The sequence below is a fragment of the Gracilinanus agilis genome, chromosome 1 (genome assembly GCF_016433145.1).
Source record: "Gracilinanus agilis isolate LMUSP501 chromosome 1, AgileGrace, whole genome shotgun sequence".
NCBI lineage: Eukaryota > Metazoa > Chordata > Mammalia > Didelphimorphia > Didelphidae > Gracilinanus > Gracilinanus agilis.
Window position 1 is genome coordinate 42,851,782 of NC_058130.1, and position 11,575 is coordinate 42,863,356.

Below are 11,575 nucleotides of genomic sequence, written 5' to 3' on the forward strand. Positions count from 1 at the left end.
GAAGGAAGAAAGAAAGAAAGAAAGAAAGGAAGAAAGAAAGAAAGAAAGAAAGAAAGAAAGAAAGAAAGAAAGAAAGAAAGAAAAATAGATAGATAGATAGATAGATAGATAGATAGATAGATAGATAGATACTCTTTGACAAACTCCAGTGGATCTTTATCTAAATGCATGTTATATTATAAATATATGAATTATTAAAATTGAATTACCATCAAAAGTAGGAAAATATTGTTTTCAGCACCCTGTGTCCTCATTTCCTGACTTGGACTAACCTCTCAGTATCAGTCTTTCTTACCTCAATGAATGATTAAGAGGATTAGATAAGATAATCAATGCTATGCCAGTAAGGAATACCTGATTTCAAATTAATCCTCTTGCACACTAGCTGTGTGACCATTGGACTCAATTTTACACTTTTCTTTTTTTTAAAAAAACCCTTAATTTCTGTGTATTGGCTCCTAGGTGGAAGAGTGGTAAGGGTGGGCAATGGGGGTCAAGTGACTTGCCCAGGGTCACACAGCTGGGAAGTGTCTGAGGTCAGATTTGAACCTATGACCTCCTGTCTGTAGGCCTGACTCTCAATCCACTGAGCTACCCAGCTGCCCCAATTTTATACTTTTCAATTGGTATTTTATGTCTTAAATTCTTTTCGTGGTTCTCTTTGAAAAGACATAGGTGTGATTACCACTTCCCATAGTATTTAATTATATAACAATAAGTAAACCAATTAGTATCTGTGGACCTCAGTTTACTCACCTGTAAAATGTAAATAAATGTTATGCATTTTGCCTTTCTCGCATGGTAATTCTAAAAGAAGTCTTTTGGAAACATCAAAGTGCTATAAATTACTTTTTACTACTATGATGTATGATTTTTTTAAATTATAAAACACTATGGATGGAATGAACATGGTCTTATTAAGCAAAATCATAAATAAAACACATAATTTAAGTTTCCAATGGACATGATTTTACACTAAAAAATTCAAAGATATTAAAGGGGATTAAAAGTAAAATAATTGATAATAGTAAAAACAACAACAAGAATAATTGTAATAATTTGTTTTGGAATTATTTTTTCTAACATCAATCATTATTTTCATAGTACATTCTCCTAGCCATTAAACCGTCACTCATAATTTCCCTTACAATTTACATGTCCAGAGTTTGTGTATAACCACAACTTGCATTAGGGTTTAAAATATAGAGATAATGAAGAAACACCTCAAAAATTCTTCTTTTTGGGCATTGACAGCAGAAGCCACCTTTGTGGCTGCAGGGACTGATCAGGTCAAAATGGTAAAGTATGAAAAACTCAGAGCCCATCAAACATTTCCAAACAACCAGAGAAGAACAAAAAAAATCCTCAAAATAAATATTGAAGCAGCAGAAGTAGCAGAATAAGGAGTAAAGCAGTGCTCTGGCCCAGAACAACACTGGAGACCACAAGGAGGATTCATTTCATTGTAGAAGAAAGAGAGAGCTCTGACAGAGCCTCATTGACACCATGACTTAATATAGCAGGAGCTGCAGCATAAAGAAAACAGCAAACCCTGCCCAGCCTCTGCAGGGTGAGAGTGGAAAAGAAGCCAATATAGAAAAACAGCAGTGGGAGGAAAGTAGCCATACATAATACAGCTAGAATAGAGGCCTGGGGCATGACCCAGCACACGCAGCAAAGGGAGGAATTCTGCCTAACAAGGTTCTTCAGGATTGAGCAGAACTTAACCTCCAAACAGCTGAACTGAACAGCTGCAAGCCTGCACATAGCAGACAACTTAGGCTGCCTCTATAGAGTATTCTATCTAAGATAGAGATAGTTAAGCCTATCCTATGCACAGTACAAGTGCAGGACAATACTCCCTCCATCCCACACACGGAACTAAGTTTCAGCATGTACACAAAATCAAGAGGAAAAATACACACAAAATGAGCAAAAGACAGAGAAAAATCTTAATGCTCTCAACAAGAGAGATGACCAAAATACAAGCTCAGAAAAGGAGAGCAATACAATGAAAACATTTCTCACAGGAAAATGGGAAAATGATATCAAGCCCAAAATGAACCACTGGAAGAAGTCCAAAAAAAGGTATAAAAACAAAAACTAGCAGTAAACTTAGAAGAAAAATTAGAAAATAAAACAATAGAAGAAATCAGCAACTTAAAATATAACTGAAGAAACAGTTCCCCAATAAAGTAAATGCATTACCTCAAACAGGAAAATAATTCCCTAAGAAAGGAAGTACTAAGTCTCAGAGAAAATGACTCCCTAAAAATAAGAATTGGACAAATGAAACATGACTTCTTGAGATAGCAGAAAATGATGAAATAAATTCAAAAGAATGAAAAAATAGAAGAAAATTTGAAATCTCTCTTTTTGGAAAAATGACTGACCTGGATAATAAATACAGGAGAGAGAATTTAAGAATCACTGGGTTGCCTGAAAGCCATGACCAAAAAAGAAACCAGACAGTATATTGAAAGAATTTATCAGAGAAAACTGCCCCAATATTCTTAAATAAGAGGAGAGAAAGGAAATTGAAGGAATCCACTGAGCACCTTCTCAAAGAAATCCCCAAATTAAAAATCTCAAGACTATTAGTCAAACTGCAGAACCCCCAAGTAAAGAGAAAATATAATAAGTAGCCAGAAAAATTAAACAAAACAATTCAAATATCATTGATCTGTAATCAGGATTACCCTGCCTCCAGCAGATTCTATATTAAAGAACTGGAAGTCATGGAAAATGATATTACAGAAGGTAACGGATCTAGGCCTACAATAGAAATTATCTATCCAGCAAAACTGACTATAAGACTCCAAGAAAAAAAAAGTGTATTTAATAATTAAACAGAAGAATTCCAGGCATTCCTAATAAAATGGCAAGAGCTAAAAAGAAATTCCAATGATAAATTTAACACCTCAAAGTGGCATTAAAGGATAAACAGAAAGAAAAAAAAAACTAAGGGAATCAGTAGGGTTAAACATCATATCTCTGCATACATAGAAAAATGAGAACTAAGATACTTAACATTTCTGTAGTATAAGAGATATCAAGTGTAATAAAAATATTTAAAGTAATCAAGGGAAATAATAGAGTTAAACTGATTAAATGCCTTGCATAGGAAAATGATAACTAGAAAATTTAAGATACTTAAGGTATAAGAGATATTTAAGATACTTAAGTTATTTTTAGGTAATCAAGGTAAACAATAGAATCAAAATGATTATATTACTAGTAAGAAGGTGGAAACTAAAATGCGTAAAATATCCATAATTGAAATAACTAAGATACCTAAAGTACATACATGAGATCCTTAAGGCACTAAAATTACTTAAGAACTTCATAGCTATAGGAACATATATAGGCATAGAGCAGAAGATAAGTTGAATATGTTGGAATATTTTTTTAAAAAATCAAGGAATAAGAAATTGTACTACATCATGAAAATTAAATAAAATTGGAGGTAAATTATCTTACATGAGAAAGCATGAAAGAATCAATATAGTGAAAGGGAAGATGAGGAAGAGGCAGGCAATGCTTGAACCTTACTTTAATTGGAATTGGCACAAAATTGGAATAACATTAATATTCAGGTATATAAATCAATCATACAAAAAATCCATTTTTTCCAATAAGGAAGTAAAATGCGGAAGGGAAACGAAAAAGGAGGGGGGGGAAGGAAACAAAAGTATTTGTGAATAGGGAAACGTTGAAAGGAAAGAAATAGAGGGATAAACAGGGGGGAAAATAAGCTGGAGTGATCAGAAATAGTATTAAAAACCTACTTGTAGAAAAATATTTTCTGTAGCTATTCTTTTAGTGGCAAAGAATTGGAAACTGAGAGTCTCCATCAGTTGGGAAATGGTTGAACAAACTGTGGTATATAGTTTAAATGGAAAACTATTGTAACATAACAAATGATGAACAGGATAAGTTCAGAGGAAACCTGGAAAGATTTATATGAACTGATACAAAGCAAGATGAATAAAAGTAGGAAAACAGTTTACATAGTAACAAAAATATTGTAGGATGATCAACTGAAGGAATAAACCATTATTAGCAAAAGAAGTTTCCAAGATAATCCGAAGGAACTCATGATTAAACAAATGAATAAATAAACAAATAAATAGATAATAAATAGATAGATAAATAGATAGATAAATAACAAATAAATAGAAAATAACTAACCAATATCCATAGCCAAAGAAAGAACTGTGAATCTGATGCAGATCAAATTACACCAGCCTTAAGTTTGTTTCCTTCATGAGTTTGTTTGTTTGTTTTAATAGATGTGATATATATCTTCAGTCACAATATGGGGAATGTGGAAATATGTGGAAAATTACATGAAAGCATGGATAGGACAGGAGGAGGGAAAAAGAGAATCTATAAAACAAAATTTCAGAAAACAGTGTGTAAATTATTTCTATATGTAATTTAAAAATCCAATAAAATGAAAACTGCAAAAATAAAATTTGCTCTATTTTACCATTTAAAAAACCTACTCCTAGGAAATAATGTCACTGGGTTGATACTTGTTAAGGGAAATCTTGTGCATTGTACATAGTATTTGATTCAGAAAGCTGCTATTCTAAATAATATTAAAAGATATTAAAATAGCCAAATTCTCTTATTTACTGGTCCTCTTATCTTTAAATTCCTCTGAATCATCCTCATTAATGCTCTTTGGGTTCAGAGGCTGTGTGTGTGTGTGTGTATGTGTGTGTGTGTGTGTGTGTGTGTCTGTGTGTGTGTGTGTGTCTGTGTATGTGTCTGTGTGTGTGTTTCTTCGTATCCCTAATGCTTGGCATAATGTCTGGTGCATAATAAATGATTAACAAACATTTGTTGATGAAAATAATAATGATAAGGACAAAAGCTAAAACAGAATTTCATTATACTATTTCAGAAATAGGGTGTAGGTTTTTTTTAAAAATTTTAAGTGTTTAAATGTTAGGTTTAAGTTATAAAAATAAGAGAAGAATAAGGAAAATTCAGGAATTTTCTCACTGCAACTCATCTATTTTCCAGGAAACACTGAAAGGTATCTATGAATTCCACCACTATCATTACACCCGCTTTGGACATATGATGGAAAGTTGTATACTTAAATGGTATCCTTTCACATGTTTTCTTCTCCACATATTTTTGGATACCCAAGATATTTAACTAGGGAGTGGGATGAAGAGAGGAGGGGAGAATACGCATCTTGGAAAAAAAAAAGTTAGATGCCATCTGTTTTACTCTGGCATAAACACTATTTGGAAAGTATGAAGACTCAATATAAATTTTATTTCACTAGTGCATAGATTCAGGAATTTGAAAAAAAATTAAACAAGGTCTTCCCTTTTTCTTGATACTGGCTAATTACCCACTCCTATTCTCGTCCAAGAAGATCAGTACTCATTTTATCTACCAGGAGAGAGATTACATTATATAGTTAGTAGGGGGTTAGTTTTAGAGTCATACAAAGCTAGTGTCCAGTATGTCTCTGATATACAAAAGCTATGTAGCCAATAAGAAATCATAGTTTCTCTATGTTCCAGATAACTCTAAAAGACAGTTAAATTCAAAACAACTTTCCTCTCAAGAGGAGAAGGAATTTCTAAACCTCACATTTCTTACACCAAGGAATTCACAGAACCATTATGCAAGTTCACTCTCCTATCCTATCACACCCATTCTTTAAAACTGACACAATATTTCTCTTAATATACTTATTTTAAAATTAATCTTATTTTACTTTTTCATGAACAATTATTTTATCCACCTTAAATATTCTGTGACTTGTGGGTGTGAATGAGAGTTGAACAAATCTCCATAGTCAAACCAAATAAATTCTGCCTTCGTTCATGTCCAAATATGTGTCCTGCATCTTGCATCTATCATGTCCCTGTAAAGATAAGGGCAGTATTCTTCATCACTGTTTCTCTGGAATCATGGTTCATCATTGAATGAATTTATGTAAACCTTCCTGAGCTCTTCATCTTTACCCAGTTGTTTTCATTATGAAAATTATTCTCTTGCTTCTGCTCACTTTACTCTGCATTAGTTCACTCATATTTTCCCAGGTTTTCTCTAAAACTGTCCCCTTCATCATTTTGTATGACACAATAGTTGTTTGAAAATACCATTAGTTCTCCTTAAATTGATTGATTTTGTACTTTATTTAATAATTAATAGCCTACAAAGGTAGGCAGAGACTAAATATTAAATATATGTTGGGTAACCACTTGCCAGGCATATTGTACATAATTTTTTACTATGGTTTTTACTATGGTTTTACAGAGAAATAGTGGTCCCTTTCAATTTTGAAATATTATAATATCTATTCTGCAAACTCTTTGTTTCTTTGTGAAATGAAAATATTATGATTATAAGGATTGTTTTTTTTTAATCAAAAGTACCAAGAATATAGATTCTCCTGCTTTTGGGGGGAAATTAAATGGTAAAATGAGTAGGTTAACCGAATTCAAGTTCTATGACTGGCTTTTTCTTAGTATATCACTGACTGCCTCTGGCTATGATATGATTACTTCTCAGAAGACATCAAATAAATGATCCCTGTTAAGTATTTAGAGATAATTCACTTGCTGCTTCCTCATGTTTGACTTTTCAATTAAAAATACTGAAATTATGAAATTGGTTCATTATCATTATTGCAAATTTAAGTTATATTACTCTAAGAATATTATCCAATATGAAGAAGGTGCTAGTTTGGCTTGTTCTCTACTGTCAAATGTCATCTGACATATTATCCTCAATTTGAGATGTCACATTAAAAGGACATCAAGGAAGTAGAAACACTGACTAATATTTTGGGGAAAAGCAAAATTATATCATAGAAAGTTTGGGAGCTACCAATATTTAATTTGTTGAACAAAAACTTTAGTATTGGGAAGGGGATATAATAGGATTTGATGGTGGTTGTAATTTATATTGTTTTTACTGTTGTTAGCTTGAATTTTTTAAACTAATATTTGAAAACATTTTCATACATTATGATTCATCTCATCTCAATTTACTTTGAAAAGCAATTGAGAAAAGGAAGTTGAAATTACAGAGGGGTAGCTGAGTGGTGCAGTGGACAGAGTGTAAGGTATGGAGACAGGAAAATCCAAGTCCAAACCACCTCAAACACTCATTAGTTGTGTATGAGCCTCTGTATCTGTAAAATTTGGATGATGATAGTATGTACCTTAGAGGATTATTGTGAGGTTCAAAAGAGAGTAATTGTAAAATACTTTGCCAAGTGGCTGGGGAAAAATCCTACGTAGATTTTTTTTTATTATTGTTATTATCACCAGGGGAAGATATCTGCTTGATGGAAGAACAACTTTCATAACAATGAAGATTGTAGAGAATTGGAATGGATCTGCTGGAAGAGAAACTGAGTTGCCACTCAAGTTATGGATAAAGAAATACTAATCTGGGATATTGTAAAATAAATTATTACTGAGAGATAGAGTTTATTAAATAGCTTGTGAAACAATCATATGACAATTTAAATTTAGAAAGTACCTTAAATTAAACCATAAGTTTTATTGAGCATTGAGAATACGAAAATAAAATGGAAATAGTCAGGGCAGCTGGGTGACTCAGTGGATAGAGAATCACAGTTAGAGAGGGGACATCCTGGGTACAAATACGGATTTGGACACTTCCTAGCTGTGTGACCCTGAGCAACCCATTTAACCCCAGTAGACTACCCTGTACCCCTCTTCTGCCCAGGAACCAATACTTCATATTTATTATAGAATGGAAGGTAAGTTTATTTTTTAAAAAATAATAATATTTTATTTTTCCTTTATTACACAAAAACATTTTAACCTTCATTTTTAATGTTTTAGCCAAATTCTTATCCTTCCTTTATCCCTGTGACGGCAAGCAATTAGATATAGATTTTACTTATGCAATAGTGTAAAATATATTTCTACATTTGTCTCTTCAATTCATCTAATTCAAACATATAAAAGAAAAGTATAGGAAGATAGTGAAATAAAGCTTATCTCAGTCTACATTCAGACTCCTTCAATTCCTTCTCTGAAATTAGTTATATTCTATCATGAGTCCTTCAGGATTTTTATAAATCACTGTATTTCTAGTAATAGGTAAGTCATTCAACACATAATATTCCTGTTACTGTGTACACTGCATCATTGTGGTTCTACTCACTTCACTCTGTTCATGTAGGGCTTTCCAGAATTTTCTAAAATCATCCTGCTCTTCATTTCTTATATCACAGTAGTAGTCCCATATAAAAATATATCACAGATTGTTCAGTCATTCCCCAGTTGATGAACATCCTCTTGGTTTCTAATTTTTTGCCACCACAAAAATATTTGTTGTAAATATTTTTGTACAAACAGATCCCTTCCTCTTTTTTAAAGATCTTTTCAGGACAGAGATCTAATAGAGGTATTTCTGGATCAAAGGATATATACAATTTCCAAATCCCTCTCTAGAATGGTGGGATCAGATCACAACTCCACCAGCAGTGCATTAGTGTACCAATTTTACCACATTCCTTCCACCATTTATTATTTGCATTTTATATCATATTAGCCAATCTGATAGACATGAGGTTACTTTAATGTGTATTTTTCTAAACAAGAGAGATTTAGAGCATTTTTTTCATCTGATTATATGTAACCTTGATTTCTTCATCCGCAAACTGCCAAATCATATCCTTTGACTATTTATGAATTGGGGAATGAATTGTACTCTTGTAAATTTGATTTAGTTCTCTATATATTAGAGAAATAAGGCCTTTGTCAGAGATACTTGCTGTAAAATTTCCCCAAGCTTTCTACTTTTCTTCTATTCATGGTAGTATTATTCTTGTTAGTGTATTTTTTTTTAGTTTCCCTTAATTGTTTGATGATGCATTACTATGTCCATTTTAAAGATGAGGAAACTGAAGTTCACTAAAGTTAAGGGATTTGTTCATGGGTATAGAATTAGTATATTTCAGAAAACCAGATCTTACTTCCATGCTTTCTATCTGAAAGAATGGTCATCTTTCTAATATACCTTTCTTCCTCCCCTCCCATGATTCTTCATATGTTTGTCATTTTTTATTTAATTTCATTTAGTATACTTATAAAACTGGAAGTACAATTCTGTGAATATATATGCATTGAATTAAATAATGGATTATTTATTTAATTAAATGATGAAAAAAATTAGTAAATAATAATAAATAAATGAGAAATTATGAAAAGTCCCTATTCATGTCCTTATGACTATTGCAACTATTACAAAGCTTTAACTCATTCATGTATCATTAATCTTGTTTAGTAAGGATAGTTATTGAGGAAATGACAAAGAACAAATAACCCAATAGCATTTCTTAGTTATAGGACAATAGAGTTAGAATTGGAAGGGCCCTTGGCCATCATTTGATCCATTTACCTATGTTATAGGTGAAGAAATAAGCCCCATCATGTTACCTATGTTGCCCAACATAAGGGGAGCCATGACTGAATCTTGCTTCTCAAACTCTAAAACTGGTCCCCTACCATTAAGCTATATTGCTGTACATACTTATTTGTGCACATACTCTGTCCTCTTAGCTGAGAACTTTGAGTCATGTTTCACCGAAAAAAAAAATTGAGATCATTCACCAATGGCCCCCTTCACCAATCTTGTTATTTCCATTGTCTGTTATTTTCAATCTTTCCCCTCTATTGTTCTTTTCCCCATGATCCACAAAGACACATTCTCAACACATTCTCACTTGATTTCCACAATAACTATTTTATTTATCTCCTCTCTTCCATGGTTAAATTCCTTGAAAAAATATTCTACAATTGTTTCTCCACACTTCTTTTCCTTTAAATCTCTCCTCCCATCTGTACTATGCCTCATCTTATAATTCAGTTGAAACTGTTTCCTCCAGTTATCAGTGATCTCTTAATTATCAAAAATAATACCCTTTTCCAAATTCTTCTCTTACTTCTCTTATTCTCTCTATAGCTGTTGACACTGCTAAGACCATATATAGCACAATTCCTATAGCACAATATATTTTACAGAGCACTTTTCATACATTTTGTCATCAGAACTTGCAATTTTGTTTCAGAAAAACACAGAGTGGCTTTCATAGAGACAATAGTCATACCATAAAAACTAGAAGACAGTGCTATATCGCATTGCATTTGGAAATGTGTGACTTCAAACCACAGAAAAATGCACACATGTGAATACATACACATATACACATAATAATATGTACATATCGATATACATACATATACATAAAACATACATATATTCAGATACCATTCATACATATTCAGGAAAAATACTATACAGATAGAAAATTAAATACAGCTGAGTGTCTTTGATATTGACATGGGGCCATTTTCTCTCAATATTCAGCTACTTCTAAGTCATTTACAAGTTTCAGAATGTTTTTGTACCTCTCAAAACTATTCTGCCTGATAATGTCTTCAACTACCTGGATTCAATTATCAGTTCTGCTCATGATTGTTATATGTACTTATCCAACTCTAAATTGTAATCTCTTACTACTTTCCGAATATTGGTATTATCAAACTGAATGTCCAATATATATATTAAATTCAATATTTTTCCAGTTTCCAATATTTCCAACACAGCTTGCATTATCAGTATTCAAATTGCCTTCCTTCTGTCTATTTTTTTATTACTCTGGGGAGTATTCTCATCCAAGTTATACAATGCTCACAACCTGGATGTCATCCTCTCTTCCTCACAATTCCTCACCAACCCCATCCAATCTTATAGATCCTACACTCACAGTATCTCTCATTTTCACTCTCTTCATTTTCCTAAGTCTGCCATTTCCCTGATAGAGGCTTTCATCACAATACCTCTGGATTATTGTAATAACTTACTAACTGACCTCCTTCTTAAGTCACTCTCTATTCCAATATATATTCCACTTATCTGTCAAAGTAACCTCCCTAAAGGGTTGATCTTAATTCATCACTGATGGCCCCACTCAATAAATCCCAGTGACTTATTAATGCCTCCAGGATCACAGATCAATTATTTTTTGGCATTAAAATTACTTATTACCTGATCCCTTTCCAACCTTTTAAGAATATTTTCAACTTTCATCCAATCATGTACTCTCTGATGCACTGACACCAACTTTGAGCTACCTGGCATAAGACATTCTATTTCCCAACTCCAGGAATTTTCATTGCATTTACCTCATCCTCTTCTTCCTCATTATAACCTGCTGACTTCTCTTGTCTTCCTTAAGTCCCATCTAAAATTCCTTCTCTACAAAAAAATCTTAGAGCTTAGAGTTACTGGCACATAGTAGGAACCTAAATTCTTAATTCATGAGTGACTACAAGAAGCCTTTCTTTATCTTCCATTTTTGTAGTATATTCCCACTCTTGATTATCTCAAATTTGATATGTGTATATACACACATAAACACATATCCACATGCATTTGTCACATAAACACATACATATACATATATGACTAATTGGAGCTAGTTCACAAATATATGTAACCATATATTTGTGTATATATATATATATATATATATATATATATATATATATATATA